The 19,606-nt window shown below is 35.1% G+C and overlaps 1 non-coding gene across 1 annotated transcript; it reads left to right on the plus strand.

Moving 5' to 3' along the window:
* Window positions 1-9,250: 9,250 nt before the first annotated feature.
* LOC128282102 (small nucleolar RNA R71) lies at window positions 9,251-9,356 on the plus strand. Its single transcript, XR_008272373.1, has one exon. It is a non-coding gene; the product is annotated as a small nucleolar RNA R71 (small nucleolar RNA).
* The last annotated feature ends 10,250 nt before the right edge of the window (window positions 9,357-19,606 follow it).

A 19,606-nucleotide genomic window follows, 5' to 3' on the forward strand; every position in this document is an offset into this window, starting at 1 on the left:
AGCTTCTGGCTCCACTAATTCTACCTTATCAGGAACTTAAAATGATTGCATAGTAGGATCGTCTTCTTCATCAGGGTCCTCAGGTTCCTCACTTCCTTCAACTCGTTGCTGTAGAACTAAGTATCCAGCTACTCGGTAGAGGTCCCAATCTGTGATTGTGCCTTGGCTATACCCTGTCTTCCTTACATTTGCAAGAATTTTAGCTTTCAAGCATAGAATTGTTATTGTAAACGGGAAGTGAGCAGGGCCAGAGCGTTTAATGGCACAATTCCATATTTCCCTCAAGATAATCTTTCCCACAACAATGGTCTTACCAATTAGGATCGAGTACAATAAGACAATTTGCTCTAACGAGATTGTAGTCCCATGTGAGCTAGGCATAAGGCTGAATCAAATGAAGTAAAATGATACCTTCGTGAGTCGAGTCAAATATTCTCTTCGACAAGTGTGGATTCCTTGTTTTGAGACAATCCATGTAGAACCCTGAACTGTCAATTCCTCGAGAATTTCTTGCAAATTTTCAGGCTTGATATTGCTTATTAATGTGGAATATTCATTATTTTTGAAATCAGGTAATTCAAAAAGCTCATTAATAACATTTGAATTTATTGGTACCTTGATTTCGCGAACTGGAACTTTTGTCATCTCACTTGAAGTTAAATTCGCATAGAACTCACGAACTAGCTCTCATCCACACTAGGTCTTTTTTCACAAAACAGTACCCAATCGAGGGTTTCAGCAACTTGACGAATACGTTGCATAAAGTCTCTATAGTTGCTTTCCTTTAATGTAAAGCCTGTCTCTGGATGCATCTATTGATTTTTGAAGATACTTTTATATCTCACTTTGGCTTCTTCTTAGTGGAACTTGTTTTGTGTTTCATCAATTTGAGCAGAAGCACAAGTTCTCTTGCGAGGCATGTTTAACCTGATCATAAGATGGAAAAATTATTTTCTAAAAAATTTAATAAAAATTATTAATAATTCAATGAATTGAAAAATTAACTAATTGAAAAAATTAAAAATTAAGAGAAAATTAGGTCTTACCACCTTTTTTTGTAAAAGTATTAGAAATCTTAAAAATAATAATAATAATTATAAAGAAAAAGATGGCAATTTAAAAGAAGGGTTGGAAGGCTTGGCTAAAGGGCTTGGTGTGCAAGGTGGCTAGGTGCTTGGACGGATGGTGCGTGTGGAAGCAGCAATGCAACAAGGAGCCTTCAGTAGTAGTACTGAAGTAGTAGGAATGCACGGATGGAAGCCTAGTGCAGGACTCACTGAGACATTCTTTGGCGGGCGGCAGTCTTGGATGGATGGCGTTTGGCGAAAGCTGAGGCTGGAGCAATAGGCGCGAGATGGAGCTGGACGTGCAGAGGTCTGCTGTGCGTGTGCTAGTTAATCAACTGGACTAGGCTTGCTGCACTTAGGGGTTTGGTGTTTTGGGGTTTTGAAGATGAATGAATGGAGGGAGAAAGGTTGACGGTATTTATAGATGGAAAAATAAGATTTGTAGTAGAATTCTTAGAAAATTAAAAAAAAATCCTAAGTTCTAATTCTACTCAAAGTTTAACAACAATTAATAATTAAATATATGTATATGAAATTATCAATTGCCATTAATTTATTAAGATAACCATAAAATATAGTTAAGATACAATTAATCCTAATTCTAAGCTAAGTTGATAAAATTAATATATAAATTATAATAAATATAATTATATATTAAGGTTTATCAAATTAATAAATAATATTAAAATATTTATTCTAGATTCTTTTGAAAATATTTATAAGGAGAAGCACCTAGTTTTTATTATTTACAAAAGAGTAATTAAATTTTAGAAATAATTCAATTAAGTCCCTAGACTTAATGAAAATTAAAATTGAGTTGCAAATTAAAACGTGGATCAAAATTGACCCTTTTATTTGAAAAACTAAAAATTTATTTTTCCATTTAGGGAATAATTTCTTAGGAAATTATGTCAAAATAAATTCCCAGGCAAGATTGGAGGGGTCACAAGCGGTCCTGTTTAAGTTCCAGTCTCCTAGACAGAATTTATTTAAACATACTATACCCGAAAATATACCCTAAATCATTTATTCAAAAATAATTAAGTATCCGATAAAATGAATGAGATTTTATCCCGTTCAATTTTATCTCCCCAATAATGTTTCAGGCGCTGAGCATTTACTCGAAAATTACCTCCCTTACCTTGGAGTTCAACAACTCCATATGGATAGATTGGATGAATTGTAAATAGACCGGACCAACATGATTTTAACTTACCCGGAAAGAACCTTAATCTGGAATTGAATAACAAGACTTGCTGACCTGCTTCAAATTCTCAAACTCGAATGTGTTTGTCATGCCATTTCTTGAGTCTTTTTTTAAGTAATTTGGCATTTTCATATGAGAACATTCGGAACTCTTCTAACTCATTAAGTTGGAACATCCGTTTCTCTCTCGCAAGCTTAGAATCCAAATTAAGTTGTTGAAGAGCCCAGTAAGCTTTGTGCTCTAACTCCAAGGGTAGATGACATGCTTTCCTAAAGACCAACCTGTAAGGTGACATCCCTAAAGGTGTTTTGTATGTTGTTCTGTAAGCCCACAAAGCACCATCCAGCCTTTTGGACCAATCTCTTCGGTCCGGGCAAACTACCTTCTCAAGTATGCCTTTGATCTCCTTATTTGCCAGTTCAGCTTGCCTATTCGTCTGCGGATGGTAAGCTGTTGCAACCTTGTGTTTCACTCTGTGCTTGTCTAATAACCATCTTAACCACTTGTTCACAAAGTGGGACCCTTCATCACTAATGATAGCTCTTGGGGTTCCAAACCTTATGAACATGTGTTTCTGCAAGAACTTCATTACAACATTCACATCGTTTGTCGGATAAGCTTCAGCCTCGACCTACTTGGACACATAGTCTACTGCTACCAATATATACTTGTGACCAAAAGACGGAGGTAAAGGACCAAGAAAGTCAATACCCCATACATTGAACAATTCTACCTCAATGATGTTTGCTTGAGGCATCTCATTTCTGTTGGTGACATTTCCAAGTCTTTGACATCGGTCACAGCTCTTTACATACGCATATGTATCCTTGAATAGTGTTGGCGAAAAGAATCTAGCTTGCAATAATTTGGCCACTGTACGAGTACCTCCGAAGTGTCCCTCACTTGGAGCTAAGTGACAATGGTATAAAATCTTTTGTACTTCATCTTCTGCCACGCATCTCCTAATCATCTGATCTGCACACATTTTAAACATATATGGCTCTTCCCAGAAATAGTACTTCACATCGTGAAGAAACTTTCTCCTTTGTTGATACGTCTTATCAAGTGGCATTAAACCACAAGCTAAATAGTTAGCAATATCAGCAAACCAAGGGGTATTATGAACATGACTTACCTTCAGTATGTGTTCATCTAGAAACGTTTCCTGAATTGGTATAATAGGAGAATTCCCTTCTTGCGGCTCCAATCTAGACAACTGAACAGCTACTTGGTTTTCTACTCCTTTTCGATCTTGAATTTCTAGATCAAACTCTTGAAGTAGAAGCACCTACCGAATCAGTCTTGGCTTAGCATCTTTCTTGGCAAGTAAGTACTTAATTGCCAAGTGGTCCGTATAGACAGTCACTTTGGTACCTACAAGATAAGATCAAAACTTGTCAAAAGTAAATACAATAGCAAGTAACTCTTTTTCTGTTATCGTATAGTTCAGTTGAGCTCCTTTAAGAGTCCGGCTTGCATAGTAGATGGGATGAAAAACTTTGTTCCTTTGCTAGCCCATGACAGCTCCTATCGCAAAGTTGCTTGCGTCACACATCAATTCAAATGGAAAATCCTAGTCTGGTGTGACGACTATAGGTGCCCTAACTAATCGACACTTCAAATCTTTGAAAGCTCTTAAGCATTCATCATCGAACTTGAATGTCATGTCCTTTTCCAATAATTTACATAAGGGTTTAGCAATTTTGGAGAAGTCCTTGATAAATCTTCGATAGAAACCGCGTGGCTCAAAAAGCTCCTAACACCCTTTACAGATGCTGGTGGTGGAAGCTTCTCAATAACGTCTACCTTCGCTTTATCTACCTCGATCCCATGTCTTGTTATCCGATGCCCTAGAACAATTCCTTCTCGTACCATGAAATGGCACTTCTCTCAGTTAAGTACAAGGTTTATTTCTTCGCATCGCCTTAGTACCTTAGCTAGATTGGCTAAGCAATCATCGTAAGTATCTCCGAATACTGAAAAGTCATCCATAAAAACTTCCAAGTACTTTTCAACCATGTCAGTAAAAATAGACATCATATATCTTTGAAATGTAGCAGGTGCATTACATAAACCAAATGGCATGCGTCTAAATGCAAATGTACCATACGGGTAGGTGAACGTCGTCTTGTGTTGATCTTTCGGTGCTACTGTAATCTAATAATACCCTGAGTATCCATCAAGAAAATAGTAATAGTCTCGCCCCGCGAGCCTATCCAGCATCTGGTCCAAGAACGGCAAAGGAAAGTGATCTTTCCTAGTCACCTTGTTCAGCTTCTGGTAATTGATGCAAATCTTCCATCCCGTAACTGTTCTTGTTGTTATCAACTCGTTATTCTCATTCTCTACGACTGTGATACCTCCCTTCTTTGGTACGTACTGGACCGAACTTACCCACGAACTGTCTGAGATGGGATAAATGTGTAACACCCCTAACCCGAATCTGTCACCGGAATAGAGTTACGGAGCATTACTGGAGTTACCGATTCATTTATCAGATATTTCATTAATCCTATATCTTTTCTTTACCACGTTCAAGTCTCATATTCAAGTCATCCGGATTTTTATAAAGAAATTTGATCGTCGTTTTCATTTATTTCATGTTATAATACATTCAACTAATGCTCTAAACAAAATCATCATTTTGCCCCTAAACTTTTAATTAATGACGATTTCATCCTTAGGTTAAAATAAAATAAATTTATTGCAAGTTAATCCTTATTTCCAGCCGTTATTCTAACACAAATTGATAACAACCTATGAATTCTATAAAATGTCAGAATTTTCCATAATTTCAACACTTTTCAATTTAATCTTTAAAACATGTTTTTCCCTGATCTTGAGCTAAATTAATAATTTCATTCAATTTTATAATTTAAATAATAAAATAATCCATTTCATATAATTTGGTCATTTCTGACATTTTTACAAAATTACCTATAAAGTTTTACTTTTATTCAATTTAGTCCCTGAGCCTAAAACATGCAAATTAGCCATGCTAGATGAATATTCATACATATATTTCCTCCTCCTCCTCCTCTCCATTCCACATCCTTAATTAATATAACATGCAACAAGTAACATTATCAATAATTTCACTATTTACTTATGTATATTCAAAGCGTCCGTTTGCATCATAGTCACTAAATTATTTATATCTTAAGATATAGAACTCGAAATTAAGATCCACTAATTTTTCCTTAAACTAGACTTACTTATCTTATTACCATAAAATTTTCAGAATTTTTGGTTTAGCCAATAAGTACAGTTAATTCTTTAAAGTTTCCCCTGTTCTACTGTTTGACAATTCCAACCCTTCTTTACTAAGAATTAATTATCTCATTGTACGAGATTTGTATGATGTTCCCGCTTATTTCTATTGAAAATAGACTATTTAATGATTTTAAACATATAAATTTAATCCCTTAATTATTTTTCTCCAATTTTTGATGATTTTCTAAAGTCAGAAAAGGGGAATCCGAAATCATTCTGACATTGTCTCACAAAACTTATTATATCTCATGATTTACAATTCCATTGCTTACACCGTTTCTTCTATAAGAAACTAGACTCAATAAGCTTTAATTTCATATTTTATTCATCCTCTAATTAGGTTTCTAAAATTTTTGGAGATTTTTTAAATTTAGACTATTGCCACTGTCCAAAACTATTTTAGTGCAAAATGTTGATTTTCATTTTGCCTCAAATTTCACAGTTCATACAATTCAGTCCTTACTTAATTAACCCCTCAATTAAACTAATTTTCTCAATTAATACTTTTCCTAGACATTATAAGTTATTTCATAACTATTGAAATTCAAAATTTCCACATAAAACTCTAACTTCAAACTCTTTTACAATTTAGGTCCCAAACATTCACTTTCTATTCAATTCTTTCAATAAAATCAACATATAAACAATTGAAAGCTCTAATTCTATAGCAAATCATCATATACTTCCAGCACATATTCATAGAAACTTTCAATTTCTTTCATAGAATCAAGAACTAATGAATTCAACAAATGGACCTAGTTGTAAAATTCACAAAAACACAAAAATTTCAAGAAATAATCAAGAATTGAACTTACTTGCATTAAAATATGAAAAACCACTTAAGGGAACTCTTCCATGGTGTCTTTCCTGATGAGAATGCAGAAAAATAAAGAGAAATCTAGATAATTCCACTTTAGTCCTAGCTTTATTAAGTAAATTTTGCAATTTTCTAATTTTGCCCTTATTTTCTTGGTGATTTCATGCTCTTGCTGTCCAGCCCAAATAGACCTTGGGTCTATTTTCCTTTTAAACCCTCTTTCTTTTATCATTTAAGCTATTTAATCATTTCTACAATTTTACATTTGATACAATTTAGTCCTTTTTGTTCAATTAGCTATCAGTACTTTAAAACTTCTTGACGAAACTTTAATACTAAATTATTAACACTCCATAAATATTTATAAAAATATTTATGGCTCGATTTAAAATTCCCGAGGTCTCGATACCTCGTTTTCAATTCTAATTATTTTAATATATATATATATTTTTGTACATTTCACTATTTCAAAATTTTTCCTAACTTCACATTTAACTTATACTTACTAAATTAATAATATTTCCTACTCATTTGTCGGATTTAGTGATCTCGAATCACTGTTCTGACACCACTGAAAATTAGCCTGTTACAAAATGATACCCACATCTAACTACTTGATAATCTCCTTTTTCACCGCGTCCTTCATGATGGGGTTCAGTCTTCGTTGTCCATCAATCGTCCATGTTTCACCATCTTCCAAGATAATCTTGTGCATGCATATAGATGGACTAATACCGTGAATATCAGCTATGGTCTATCTGAAGCCTTCTTGAATTGTTTCAAGACTAAGATAAGTTTCTCTTCTTGCTCAATAGTCAATTCTGTTGAAACAATCACAGGCAGAGTAGAAGCGTTACCTAAATAAACGTATTTTAAATATGAAGGTAATACCTTGAGTTCTAATTTAGGTGGTTCCTCAATTGATGATTTTGGCTGGGCATTCTCCCTCTTCTCTAACTCCAAAGATTCAAAACGAGATTGTGGATTAAATCCCCTTTGATTAGCCTCTAGCAAAGCTAAGTACTCATCCTCCTCTTCATCATTTGGAAGGTCCAATGTCAAAATTCTTTTTTCCAGTGGATCCTCAACAGAGTTGAGTTCCTTTTCCACTATTAAATCCTCTAAGTCGGATACTACAGAACAATCATAAACCGCGTCAGGAAATCACATAGACTTAAAAACATTAAATGTTACCTGATCATCCTGAACAAGCATCGTAAGCTCGCCTTTCTACACATCAATAAGGCTCCTTCCGGTTGCTAAGAACGGTCTTTCAAGGATAATTGATACTTCTTTGTCTGCTTCAAAATGTAGAATCACAAAGTTAGCAGGAAAGATGAATTTGTCTTCCAAGGATAATTGATACTTCTTTGTCTGCTTCAAAATGTAGAATCACAAAGTTAGCAGGAAAGATGAATTTATCTACACGTACCAATACATCCTCAATTTTTCCTTCTGGATGTGGTACGGATCGATATGCTAGTTAAAGTGTAATCATAATAGGTCTAACTTCACCTATCCCCAACTTTCTAAATATTGACATAGGCATCAATTTTATACTTGCACCCAAGTTACATAGTGCCTTACCACAATATGCTGCTCCAATGTTTCAAGGTATGGTAAAACATCTAGGATTCTTCAGCTTTGGGGGTAGTTTTTCTTGAAGATATGCGTTGCATTCCTTTGTCAGAGCTACCGTCTCAAATTCTCCAAGTCTTCACTTTTTGGACAGGATATCTTTCATCAACTTGACATAGTTCGACATTTGTTCAAGTGCTTCTACCAACGGGATGTTGATATGAAGTTGCTTGAGTACATCAAGGAACTACTTGAATTGAATTTCCTATTTCTGCTTCTAAATTCTTTGAGGGTAGGGTGGTGAAGGTTTCATTACTGGAACTAGTACTGGTTGATTTGTCTTTGGTGGCAATTCTGCATCTAACATAGTTGTTAGTTGATCAGAATCAGGTGGTTCTGAGGTTACCTTATCAGATTTTGCAGGTTCTGGTTCTGGTGAAACTGGCTTCCTCTGAGTATTGAGTGTCAGCTGGCTACTTTTCAGCTTCGATGGTGTTGGGCTCTACTATCTTTCTGCTCCTCAATGTTAACACTTTGCAATGTTCCTTCCTTGGATTTCTTGGATTCTCTATATCACTAGGTAAAGCACCTTGTGGTCGGTTTCTGAGTTCAGTTGCAAGCTGGCCTATCTGGTTCACCAAGTTCTTCAATGTAGCTGCTTGGCTTTGAATTAAGGCATCATTCTTCCCCATGTAAGCCTTCAGTAGATTCTTTAAGCTATTGGATGATTCAGCTTGAACTAGTTTCTGAACTTGTTAGGAAAAACTAGGCGGCTGGGTCGGTCTAGGTTGGGCATAGTTGTTACTGGTTCCAGCCCCTTGGTTACTCCAGGAAAAATTTGGGTGGTTTTGCCATGATGGGTTATAGAAGTTGGATTGCATTCCTTGCCCACCTCGATTTTGGTTCTGGTTACCCATGTAATATACGGATTTGGGGTTAGATGGACATTCTTCAAACAAATGTCCTTCCCCACAATAAGCACAGCCTATACTTTCAAATTGGTGAGGTGGTTGGGTTGCAAAACTTTTAGTCCCATTAGTGGTAAGATTCTTAAGCATTGAGGATATTGAAGATTCCTAAGATGTGAGTAAAGTGAGACCGTCCACTTCATGTATTCCAGCGACTGGTCTTCCTAACACGACTCGATTGGTTTGCCATTGATAATTGTTGCTGGTGATCCTCTTGATGATTTTGTAAGCCTTATTGTAAGACTTAGAAAGAAGAGCACCATTAGCAGAGGCATCCACTACCATCCCTGTGTGAGCGTTGAGACCATTATAAAATGTCTCAAGTTGGATGCAATGTGGGATTCCGTGATGAGGGCATTTCTGTAATAATTCTTTGTATCGTTCCCATGCCTCATCAAGGACTCATCATCCATTTGTTGGAAGGCAATGATCTGGTTCCTCAACTTAGCATTCTTGCTTGGCGAGAAATACTTCATGAGGAATCTTTCAACTAACTCTTGCCATGTGGAAATTGAGTTTGGTGGCAATGAGTTCAACCAAGCTCGAGCTCTGTCCCTTAGTGAGTACGGGAACAGCTTCAATCATAATACACCTTCGGGTATTCCGGTTAATTTGAAAGAGTCGCTCACCTCCATAAACAGTCTTAAATGAAGATGAGGATCTTCGGTAGGCATTCTGCTAAATTGGCCCACTGTTTGAAGCATCTGGAGCATGACCGGCTTCAGCTCGAATTATTGTGCCTCAATTTCAGGTCTCCTAATACCTGAATTAGGATCATTAAACACTAGCACAACATATTTTCTTAAGGATCTATCCCTATCATTAGCAATAAGGATAGGATTTTGAACAAGGTTTGCTTCATTTCCTTAATTCATATTCTCGAAATTTATTCCTTCAGTCCTTCTCTAGTTCATTTGTCTTCTTCGTTGTCGAAAGGTTCGTTCTATCTCAGGGTCTACAAGGAGTAAGTCAACAATTTGGTCAATACTCATAAACACTTGCAATAATCACAGAAAAATTAAGAAAACAAAATTTTAAACAAGAAAATAAACCAAAATGTAAAACTAACAAATTCACAAATAATGTTTTTTTTTAAAATAGTCCCCGACAATGGCGCCAAAAACTTGGAACGACGAAAAATGTGCAAGTGTACACAAGCGCAACAAGTAAATAAATGGCAAGTAAATGTCGAGTTATCGTACCCACAGGGACTGTAAAAAGAATTATTTAAGAAATTAATTGTAAAACACTTTGGCGAGGTAAAAATAATTTGGTTTTAAAAGATGGTCAAAAACACTTTAAAAACTAAGTAAGTAATTAAAATAAAACAAAGGACTTCTAATGCACGATTTCAAATAAGATTTAATCAAGAAAACATACTTGTGTTGGATTAATTACATTTCTTTAACTTAGAATTATTAAACTTATGTTTATATTGCTACGAATAAATTCACGGCAATTCAGTAATTTGCTAATTACTACTCATACATGCTTATTAAATTAATCAATCTCTTGAACATTTTTCAATGTCAATCCAAGCGGTTAATTAATCTTCACAAGCATATAAAAGATTAAGTGAGGTAACAGGGTATTTCTACCTTAAAACAGTTTAATCACAAAAATCTTGCAAGTTATGCAAGGCATATGTATTGCCAAATACAATGCTAATTTAAACTTCAGCTACCTTAGAAGAATAAACATGCACTGATTGAGCATTGTGTCTATTAATTATAATTTCAATACGATTTAATAATTAATTCATTAGTTAGTTAACAATTATATTGCAAAAATAAATTAGGCATGATTTTACTTAACCAAGCAATTTACCGAGGCCTATAACAACATAAACATCATTTTAACAATTCAAGCAGGCGGAATATAATCAACCCAACACAAACTTAATTTAAGCTAAATTGATTAAAATAACCATTTAAATAGCATAAATATTCATAAACATGTTCGTCAAAACAACAACAAAAATTAAAGAGATAGGGAACAAGAAGCAAATCCAGTGTTTCTCCGTGGCTTGACTAGTTGCTCCATTCTTCGTTCTTCGTTCTTCGTTGCCCTCGACTACCAAGGTAGCTTATGAACACCTAATTGCTGCTCCAAAATGGCTGATGATATCCTCTTTCCCAAGAGAAGAAATCGGCAGTTGAACAAAAAGGGAAATGGGATGAAAAAAGATAGGGAGAAAAATGAGAGAGGAGAAGAGAGAATGAGAGAATGTTGTGGGATTGAGGGATGGTTTGAATGATCAGCAAGGGGTGGCTTTTATAGCTGATTGTGGCTGCTAAAAATAGAAAATTCCATTAGCCAAAGAGCCCTCCTATGGCCGGCCATCTACTTGGGAAAAAGTTGAGACTTTCAACTTTGCTAAAAATAGCTTGGGGCAAATCTACAAAGCCACAATTAAAGGTGGGGTTTGAATGCAATTTGGAAGTCTTTCAAGGGCATTTTTGCAAGCATATTTAATCAGCTAAAATGCTGATTTAGGTCAGCATATGGGAAATTCTGGGCTACCCAATTAGTGGCTGGTTCGGTTCACTCAATTTGGTTCGACCAGTGCGGTTCAACTGGACCCTTTCTCCATAAGTAATTAAAAATAATTTATTTAACCCAAATAAAATGGGGAATAAATTAAAATTAATTAAATTATGAATTAATACACATTTCTGGACTGTCTTAGGCTGGAAATTAATGTGCCTCGATACTTCAAATTGCTTCTCTATTTTGTGCTTTCAGAATGTCGGTAGAGCCAATTTTTGCCCTTTGTGAATCATTGAAAATAGTCAAAATTAATAAAAATTAAGTATAAAATTAAATAAAATTCACCATGTTCATATTTTGAATAGAATTTAATTATTTTATAATATTTAATTATTTTTTGACAAGAATTTAATCGTATTTGCGCGAATTTAAGTAAAAATGGGTATGAAAAAGCATATAAATTTTTGTGTTCCCAGGAGACTGGTGCCATAAACAAAACTTTTACAGATGAGTAGTTGTTCTTTACCCAATGTTATCATGTGGACGAAAAAACTGAGTCCATACCTTGGTGTACGGATATTTTTAATTATTCAGTTCTAGGCGTTTTCCTGACAGGATCATCTAGTCAGCAAAAGAAAAAGATCGATCATGATGCTAGGGATTACATTTGGGAGGAACCCAATGCCCTTTGGTAGTGTTCTAACCAAATCATCCATAGGTGTGGTACAGAAGAAGAAATGAGGGATATTATTAGTGGATGTCATACTTCTCCATGTGGGGTACATTTCAGGGGGAAGAGAATTGCTCAAAAAATTCTTCAATCTGGCTTCTATTAACCCACTATGATTCAGGATGCATACGAGTTTGCAAAATGATGTGATTGGTACCATATAATGGGAAGCATTTCCAAGCATAATGAAATTCCTTAGGAATCCTAGAACTGCAAGTTTTTTATGTATGGGTGATTCATTTCATGGTACGTCCGGAAACTCCTTTGGTAACCAATATATCCTGTTAGCAATGGATTATTTGTCCAAATGGGTGAATTTGTTGCTCTTCTGACTAATGACATGAAAGTTGTTGATAGATTCCTCCGAAAGAACATCTTCTTACGATTTGGGACATTCAGAGCTCTTATTAGTGATGAAGGGTCACATTTTTTTGTAGACAACTCGAAAGTGCTCTAGCTAAATATAGTGTGAGGCATCACATCACCACTACTTACCATCCTCAAGCAAGCGACCAAGTAGAAGTTTTCAATCACAAAATTAAGCAAATATTGGAAAAAATGGTGAACCCAAACAGGAAGGATTGGTCAACTCACTTGGATTATGCATTATGGGTTTATAGAACAACTCACAAGGCGCCATTTGGGATGTCTCCCTACCGGTTGGCCTATGGAAAAAATTGTCATCTTCCTATTGAGTTGTAAAAACAGGTGTATTGGGCTATCAAAGAATGAAATCTGGTTCCTAGCTTGGCAAAGGAAGCTCGTCTGTTTCAATTTCCTGAGTTAGAGGAGTTTTGATTTTTGGCATATGAGAATGCTAAGTTGTATAAGGAAAAATAAAAAATCTGTCACGATGCTATGATTAGACACAAGAGCTTCGTACAGAATCAACAAGTTTTGCTATTAAATTCCAGTTTGAAATTATTTCTCGGTAAACTGATATCGTGATGGTAAGGGCCATACACAGTCCACCATGTGCTATTAAATTCCCATTTGAATTTTTTTCCAATAAAAAGTTTCAAATTCTAAACAAGTTTCAAATGCAACACTTAATTAGCTTAAACCTTAAGGCGTAGCCTCGGTGGGTGCCCCTTTTTATGCATGAACAGTTATCGCACTCCATGTAACTTGAGAGAAGTCAATCTTGGTTCCTCTTAATGTCCCCAACTTTATTTATCCTGCATTTAGGCAACAATTTTATAAGTTTCGAAGAACTAGTGAGACTTGCACATAACTTTATATAAGCCACATAACTTTTAAGAAATTATGGTGCTTGTTTTAAAAGTACAACTCCCTGATTTTCGTAGGAGAATTAGTGAACTCCCTTGGTAAGAGCTATGCCCTAGTTGCTCTGAGCCATTCATTGGCGGGCTTAGACTCTAAACTGGTCCTAATCGAGTCCATCTCTTGGGTCTTATTTCCTCTTCCTATCTCTTATCATTCTACCTTATGATATTTGTTTCCATTACCTTTGGCTAGCGGCGTTTAGCATTTTCCTAAGTAACAATAGTAACTGCGGTCTTTTGTAGTACCTTCACTTCTTTGGTGAGCTATTTCACACATAACAACACCATAATACCCATTCTTTAAGCCCATCCCTTTGGAAACTTCATTTGACAAGTGGTGCCCAACATATCATCTTTTACTCAGGTATTATGTAAATGTTTCTTCCTTTGGTGAATCCACTTGATAAGTTACATATTTCCTAGCCTTGACAAACTTCCATTTCCACCATTCTCTAGCGGACTTAAATAATCACTCCACATTAAGCTGGTTTTCCCTTCCATAGAGACCTTGGTCGGTCTACCTAATCTCTCAGCTCCCTCTTTATTGACTTAAAATTTTAAAACGGCAACCGCAGATCCTATTGGGAAATGTACCCATATTGTAGTAAACATGTAACTATTTTCTATTTATTTGAATGATGAATAAATAAATAAAGTTAATTTCACATTTCATATTATGTCTTTTGTATTTCCCATCTTTTATAATTTGCATGCATAGCGAAATTGTGACAAGCAAATATTAGTTCATTGATTTTTAAAGTTCAAATTGAAGATAAGTGGCATTGTAAAGAATGTTTACATTACGAGAAAGACAATTTACTTCAGTAGATAATCTAAATGAGCCTATAATCCCGTAAAAGAATCAAAGTGAACATTTGATTCAAATACTAAGAAGGATTATTATGTTGTCTACAATTCCAATTAGGGAGATGGCTAGGCTTAGCTATCAAAGCAGTTGACTCCACGAGTAGAGACATAGATGTATTCATTGGTAGAATGATACATTGGACCAGATCCAAGATGAATTAATTCTAAATTCATTTGTGAATTAATTCACTTGTGACGTTTATGGTGCAATTTACCTAAATCTTGAGTTAGTCACAACTCATGTGCTTTCATATAAGTGGAGGCTTATGCTCTAAAGATGATCGAGCCCATAGATGGTTTGTTGGGTACATGACTTGTGTATGACATGGCTTTACTAGCAATACTGGAATTCATACCTCAATTAAAAAGCTAATGATCTCCTCTCATTGGCATTGTGTGGATTGATAAATATGGAAAGTGGCCACAAGTTGCTTGTTCTCAAACGAGCAATTTATCACAGTCATTTGTTGACAGTGATCATATTAATCATTAAGAAGACACAATGATGATAATGAAATAAAATAGGACTGTATTGAGTGAACGGATTTAACTCAAAGGAATCAAGGATATAATATGAGGGTAACACACACATGACGAGGTCATTGGACAAAGTAGTTTGATGAATTACTTTCGTAAAGAGTATACAATAAGGAGTTTTCAATCATGGTACTTCTTGTGGACTGACTCCATGAATAAGCAATTGTGAAATATTGGAACGATGCTTCTGGACATAATTGCAATCACTAGAGCCTAATTGTATATGTCTGATTGGTCCTCCGCTAGCTTAACAAAAGCTTAATTGGACTGCATTTGAATCAGAAGAAAATTCTATGACTTTGGGAATAATTTAATTGAGTCAATTTATTCAATGTGGAATTAAATTAGGTGGTCATAAGAATTTTTCAACTAGAGAATTTGATTAAAGAATTTTCTTGAAAAATTAATTTGGAAAATCTAAGTGATTTTTGGAGAAATTAATTTTGATCAAGTAAAATTAAATTAATCAAATTAATTAAATTAATATTAAATTTTTGGAAATTAATTTTCAAGTTAGACAACTGGCCCAATAGGTAATTGAACTTGAAAATTGGACCTGAGATAGTAAAATAGGCCCGAGAACCCAAAATCAAGATCAAGACGCAAAACTAGTCGAACTGAGCCCGATATGTGAAACCGAGCTGACAGTCCAACCAGTGGCTAGACCAGACCGATTGGGTCGTCATTGACCCGGACTGAAACGGTGGCAGCCGAACTGGTTCGGGGTACCAAAAGGGTGATACACCTGCATCACCAAACATGATGGTGCCAGTGGCTGCGACGGTGACGTCCCAGTGACTAACAGTGGTTAGTCATTGGTGGTTGAGAAGTGGAAGAGTTACAATGGGACTCTACCAGAGAATTTGATTTCAAATTAACTATTCCAAAAATAATATTATTTTAATAGTTTAATATTAAATTTAATTTAATACTTATGTTAATAGTATTTTATTAATTTAATATTAAATTTAATTTAATGTTTATCTTATAGATAAACATTCTATTATTTAATAAGATTTAATATTAAATTTAATCTAATATTTATCTTGATAAATATTATATTAGTTTAATATTAAAGTGATTAAGTTTAATCATAATTGAACTCTCTAAAACCTCCCTATATAAAGAGAGTATTGGGTCATTATTTAAACACACATGAATTCAAGAAAAAGTTGTAGAGAGAAAATTCTCGAAAGAGATTATTCCAAAAAAATTCTAGAAATATTTTTCTGATTTACATCTTGACCCAAAATTTTTGTGAAAATTTTTTTGATTCGAAGCGAGCCCAAACTCGGCAGATGAGAGCTTGAGGATAACGGAGAAGACTACTCAGTCAAAGCGCTCATCCTAGACGAATCGAAAATGTACAATTTTGATTAAGTGTTTATTACTTGAGATATCATAGCCAAGATCTTGTTCTGGAAAAATTTTTAAAACATTGGTTTTTCCCTAAATTTAATTTCCACTACGTTTTCCAAACTCGTTTTTCCAACATATCCCTGACAGACACATTTGTTGCATACTACCTTTAACTCCTTATCTAAAGAGCTTCTTTCCCTTTAACCCTAATTGGGTTAAAAAGCCATCTTGACCTTGCTCATCATCATATTTGGCTAATTTTCTCACTACCCGATGGTCCGAGTCCTTCAGACGCACCACATTCCATCATTCTTGTGACTTACCGCACCAGTCACACTGCAAAATCTATCTTAAACCCTGACACCTCTTCTGGTGTACTAACCTGTGGATTTCCCATGTATAGCCCCATGTTTTTCATTCTGGCAGACTACTTTGTATTTGATGTCCCAAAAGACTACCCCATGTTTTATGTCCTAGTGGACTACTTATGTTGCCAAGCTCAAGCCATAGGCTTACATGTTATTTCCCATGTTTTTTTCCTTGTCGACTGATTTGGATGTCATAGTTGAGCTATGGTCTTACACATTATATCTCTTTGAGGTGTCACCCCGAAGGACCTTATCGTTGTGTGGTGTCACCCCATAGAGCCTACTAATTACTGTCACAGTGATACCCTATGGAACCTAAATATCGTTGCCATAATGTCACCCCGAAGGACAAGCCACAACACTGTATGACGATATTTTAATTGAATTCAATTTCCTTATCCATCCGCTCATTCTCTATTTCACCATTCCTATACCTTGATGCTCAATCACCAAAGTGCCCCCTTTGCAAGATCCGGAGCTTCGCACATCATGGTTTGCACCCAGCAACTCCATATGATGGTATCTGTAACAACTCATTTTTGGGTCAAATTGAAATAGTGGTTTTGAGACCACAAATTTGAAGTAGAAATATTCACTTTATTACTATTTTAAGGTCTACAGCATGATAGAATAATTTTGTGAAAATTTCTTTAAGAATTTTTATCGATTGAGTGCTCAATTTGACTAGAAGGGCTAAATTGCAATAGGTGCAAAACTTGAATTCTATAAGTTAAAGGTGTCTAATTGTTATTAATTTTTAAATTAGAGGTCCTCAAATGGTAATTAGACCATTATACTTTAGGATGGACAAAAATGGACATGATTAGGTGTAATTTTAAAGTTATGCGTTAAGGGTAAATTGGTAATTTTGTAAATAAAGACAAATTAACTTAATAAAAGATGTCCATATTCTTCAATTTAGTCCCCCCATAGTCAAAATTTTGGAGGAAGCCATAGCTAGGGTTTTGGCCAAGCTTTCAAGCTCGATTGTAAGTCCGTTCTTGTCCCGTTTTTAATGATTTTTATATTTTTGAGATAGTTGTAACTTGATCTAGCTATCTCAAGGACTAATTTTAAAGAAAGTTAAAGTCTTTTTACCCATGTTGAATATGCTTGTATTTTGATGTTTGATGGTAGAAAATGCATGTTTGTTGTTTGTTAAACAACATTTGTAAAGTGATATTCGGTAAAAATGCCAAATAGGGACTTATTTGTAAAGTATTGAAAAATATGTGGTAAAGTGTGAATAAATGTAAAATGTGGGCTTTTATGAGTAAGGGTAAGGTTCGACTAGGCTTGAGTTGTGAAGAAATTGAAAGAAATTTATTTTACGAGCCTAGGGACTAAATTATAAAATGTTGAAATATTAGGGGCAAAAATGTAATTTTTTCCATCATGTGATTTTGGATTGAATTGAATAGCTTGACGATTAAATGAGTTAAATTTGGTATTATAGATCAAGAAAAACAAAGTTCGAATCTATATCTGGGGAAAAATAAAGTAATTGACGAATAAATCCTTTTTGCCTTTTTTTGTAACCGAGGTAAGTTCATATGTAAGTAAGATTTATTATAATTTTTTTTAAATGCTTTAATTTTTTTATGAATTGTGTAAATGACTCTACGGACATGTTCGACGACATTTTGGCAAGTGGGAAATCCCAATTGAACCTTAGGAATAGATTAGGATACAAGTGACATGTCACTAGGGTATTATGTTATGTGATCCAGGTGCTGGTCTTGTACGTCCTACCGGTGGCTGAGTATATTAGCATATGTTACGGTTACTTGATATCTTGTGTGAGCAACTAGCTACGTCTTAACTGACAGCTTGTGTGAGTAGGCCCGTTGATGGCTCGAGAGCGAGTATATATGTGATATGAGATAGAGGTAGCAATGGCTACATATGTGACACCTTGTGTGCAAGGTTTCTCGAGTGTCCGATTTTATTATTTTGAGTGGTTCATTGGGTATGTCAATCCAGTACATGTATTTACATAAAGCCTATGATTATTAAATTCGCGAAGTAATGATTTCAAGGTAAGTTGTGATGGAATGGATTATGGTCATGAGATTATGGTAAATTACATTATCTTATATTGCATTACTTGAATGTTAAATGTATGGTAAGATTTGTTTATTTCTTTCATACGAGCTTACTAAGCTATATAGCTTACTTCGTTTTATTTTTCCATGTTCTATAGTGTTAACAAGCTAGCTCGGGTTGGAGGTCGTCGGAGATTGCATCACACTATCAAACTATCATTTTGGGTATCGATGATTTAAAAATTTTGAGTATATGGCATGTATAGGGACTTGGTCATTTTGTTATATGTGTCATTATGATTTTGGCCAAATGTATTGGCTTGTAATTTTCAAAGGCTTGATTTGGTATTTAGCCTTGTCATTTGGCTCATTTTGGTTAAATTGATTGTAAGCTTATACATATATGCATCTATGCACCAATGTCTCTTGGTGATGCAGTTTATATTGTTTTGATAAATGTTGATTATGGCCTAGTGACTTGTTGTGAAATGGATGAGTTTGGGTCATTGGTATGCTAGTGGATCTTGATAAGTTAATGCAAGTTGAAAGTAGACTTAGTGGTGTTATTGAATGTGAAATTGGTATATTTGATTTGCCATAATGAAGTGTCATGAGCACAATAGATAATGGTATTGCATTGATATGTGTTGGTCATGATCATGGATGTTTTGGTTGCCTAAGTATACCATGATTTATACCATTGAATTTGTGTATGTATATGTGTGAATGAGGGTAGAAAATGGCTTGGTAAATAGCCTTTACTTTGTCCACACGGGTAGACGCATGGGCGTGTGTCTACACCGTGTGTCATGGGCATGTGTTTTGGCCGTGTGTCCTCTGTACATTAATTTTTGAGAAACAGAATGCTCAGAATTCAGCACACGGACAGAGACAGAAGCGTGTGTCTCATCCGTGTAAGGGACATGGCCCCAGACATGGGCATGTACCCTGGCCGTGTAAAGTGTGTAGATATTTTATAAAAATTAATTAACCACATGGCCTAGCACACAGCAT

Source organism: Gossypium arboreum, chromosome 1 (assembly GCF_025698485.1).
Source record: "Gossypium arboreum isolate Shixiya-1 chromosome 1, ASM2569848v2, whole genome shotgun sequence".
NCBI lineage: Eukaryota > Viridiplantae > Streptophyta > Magnoliopsida > Malvales > Malvaceae > Gossypium > Gossypium arboreum.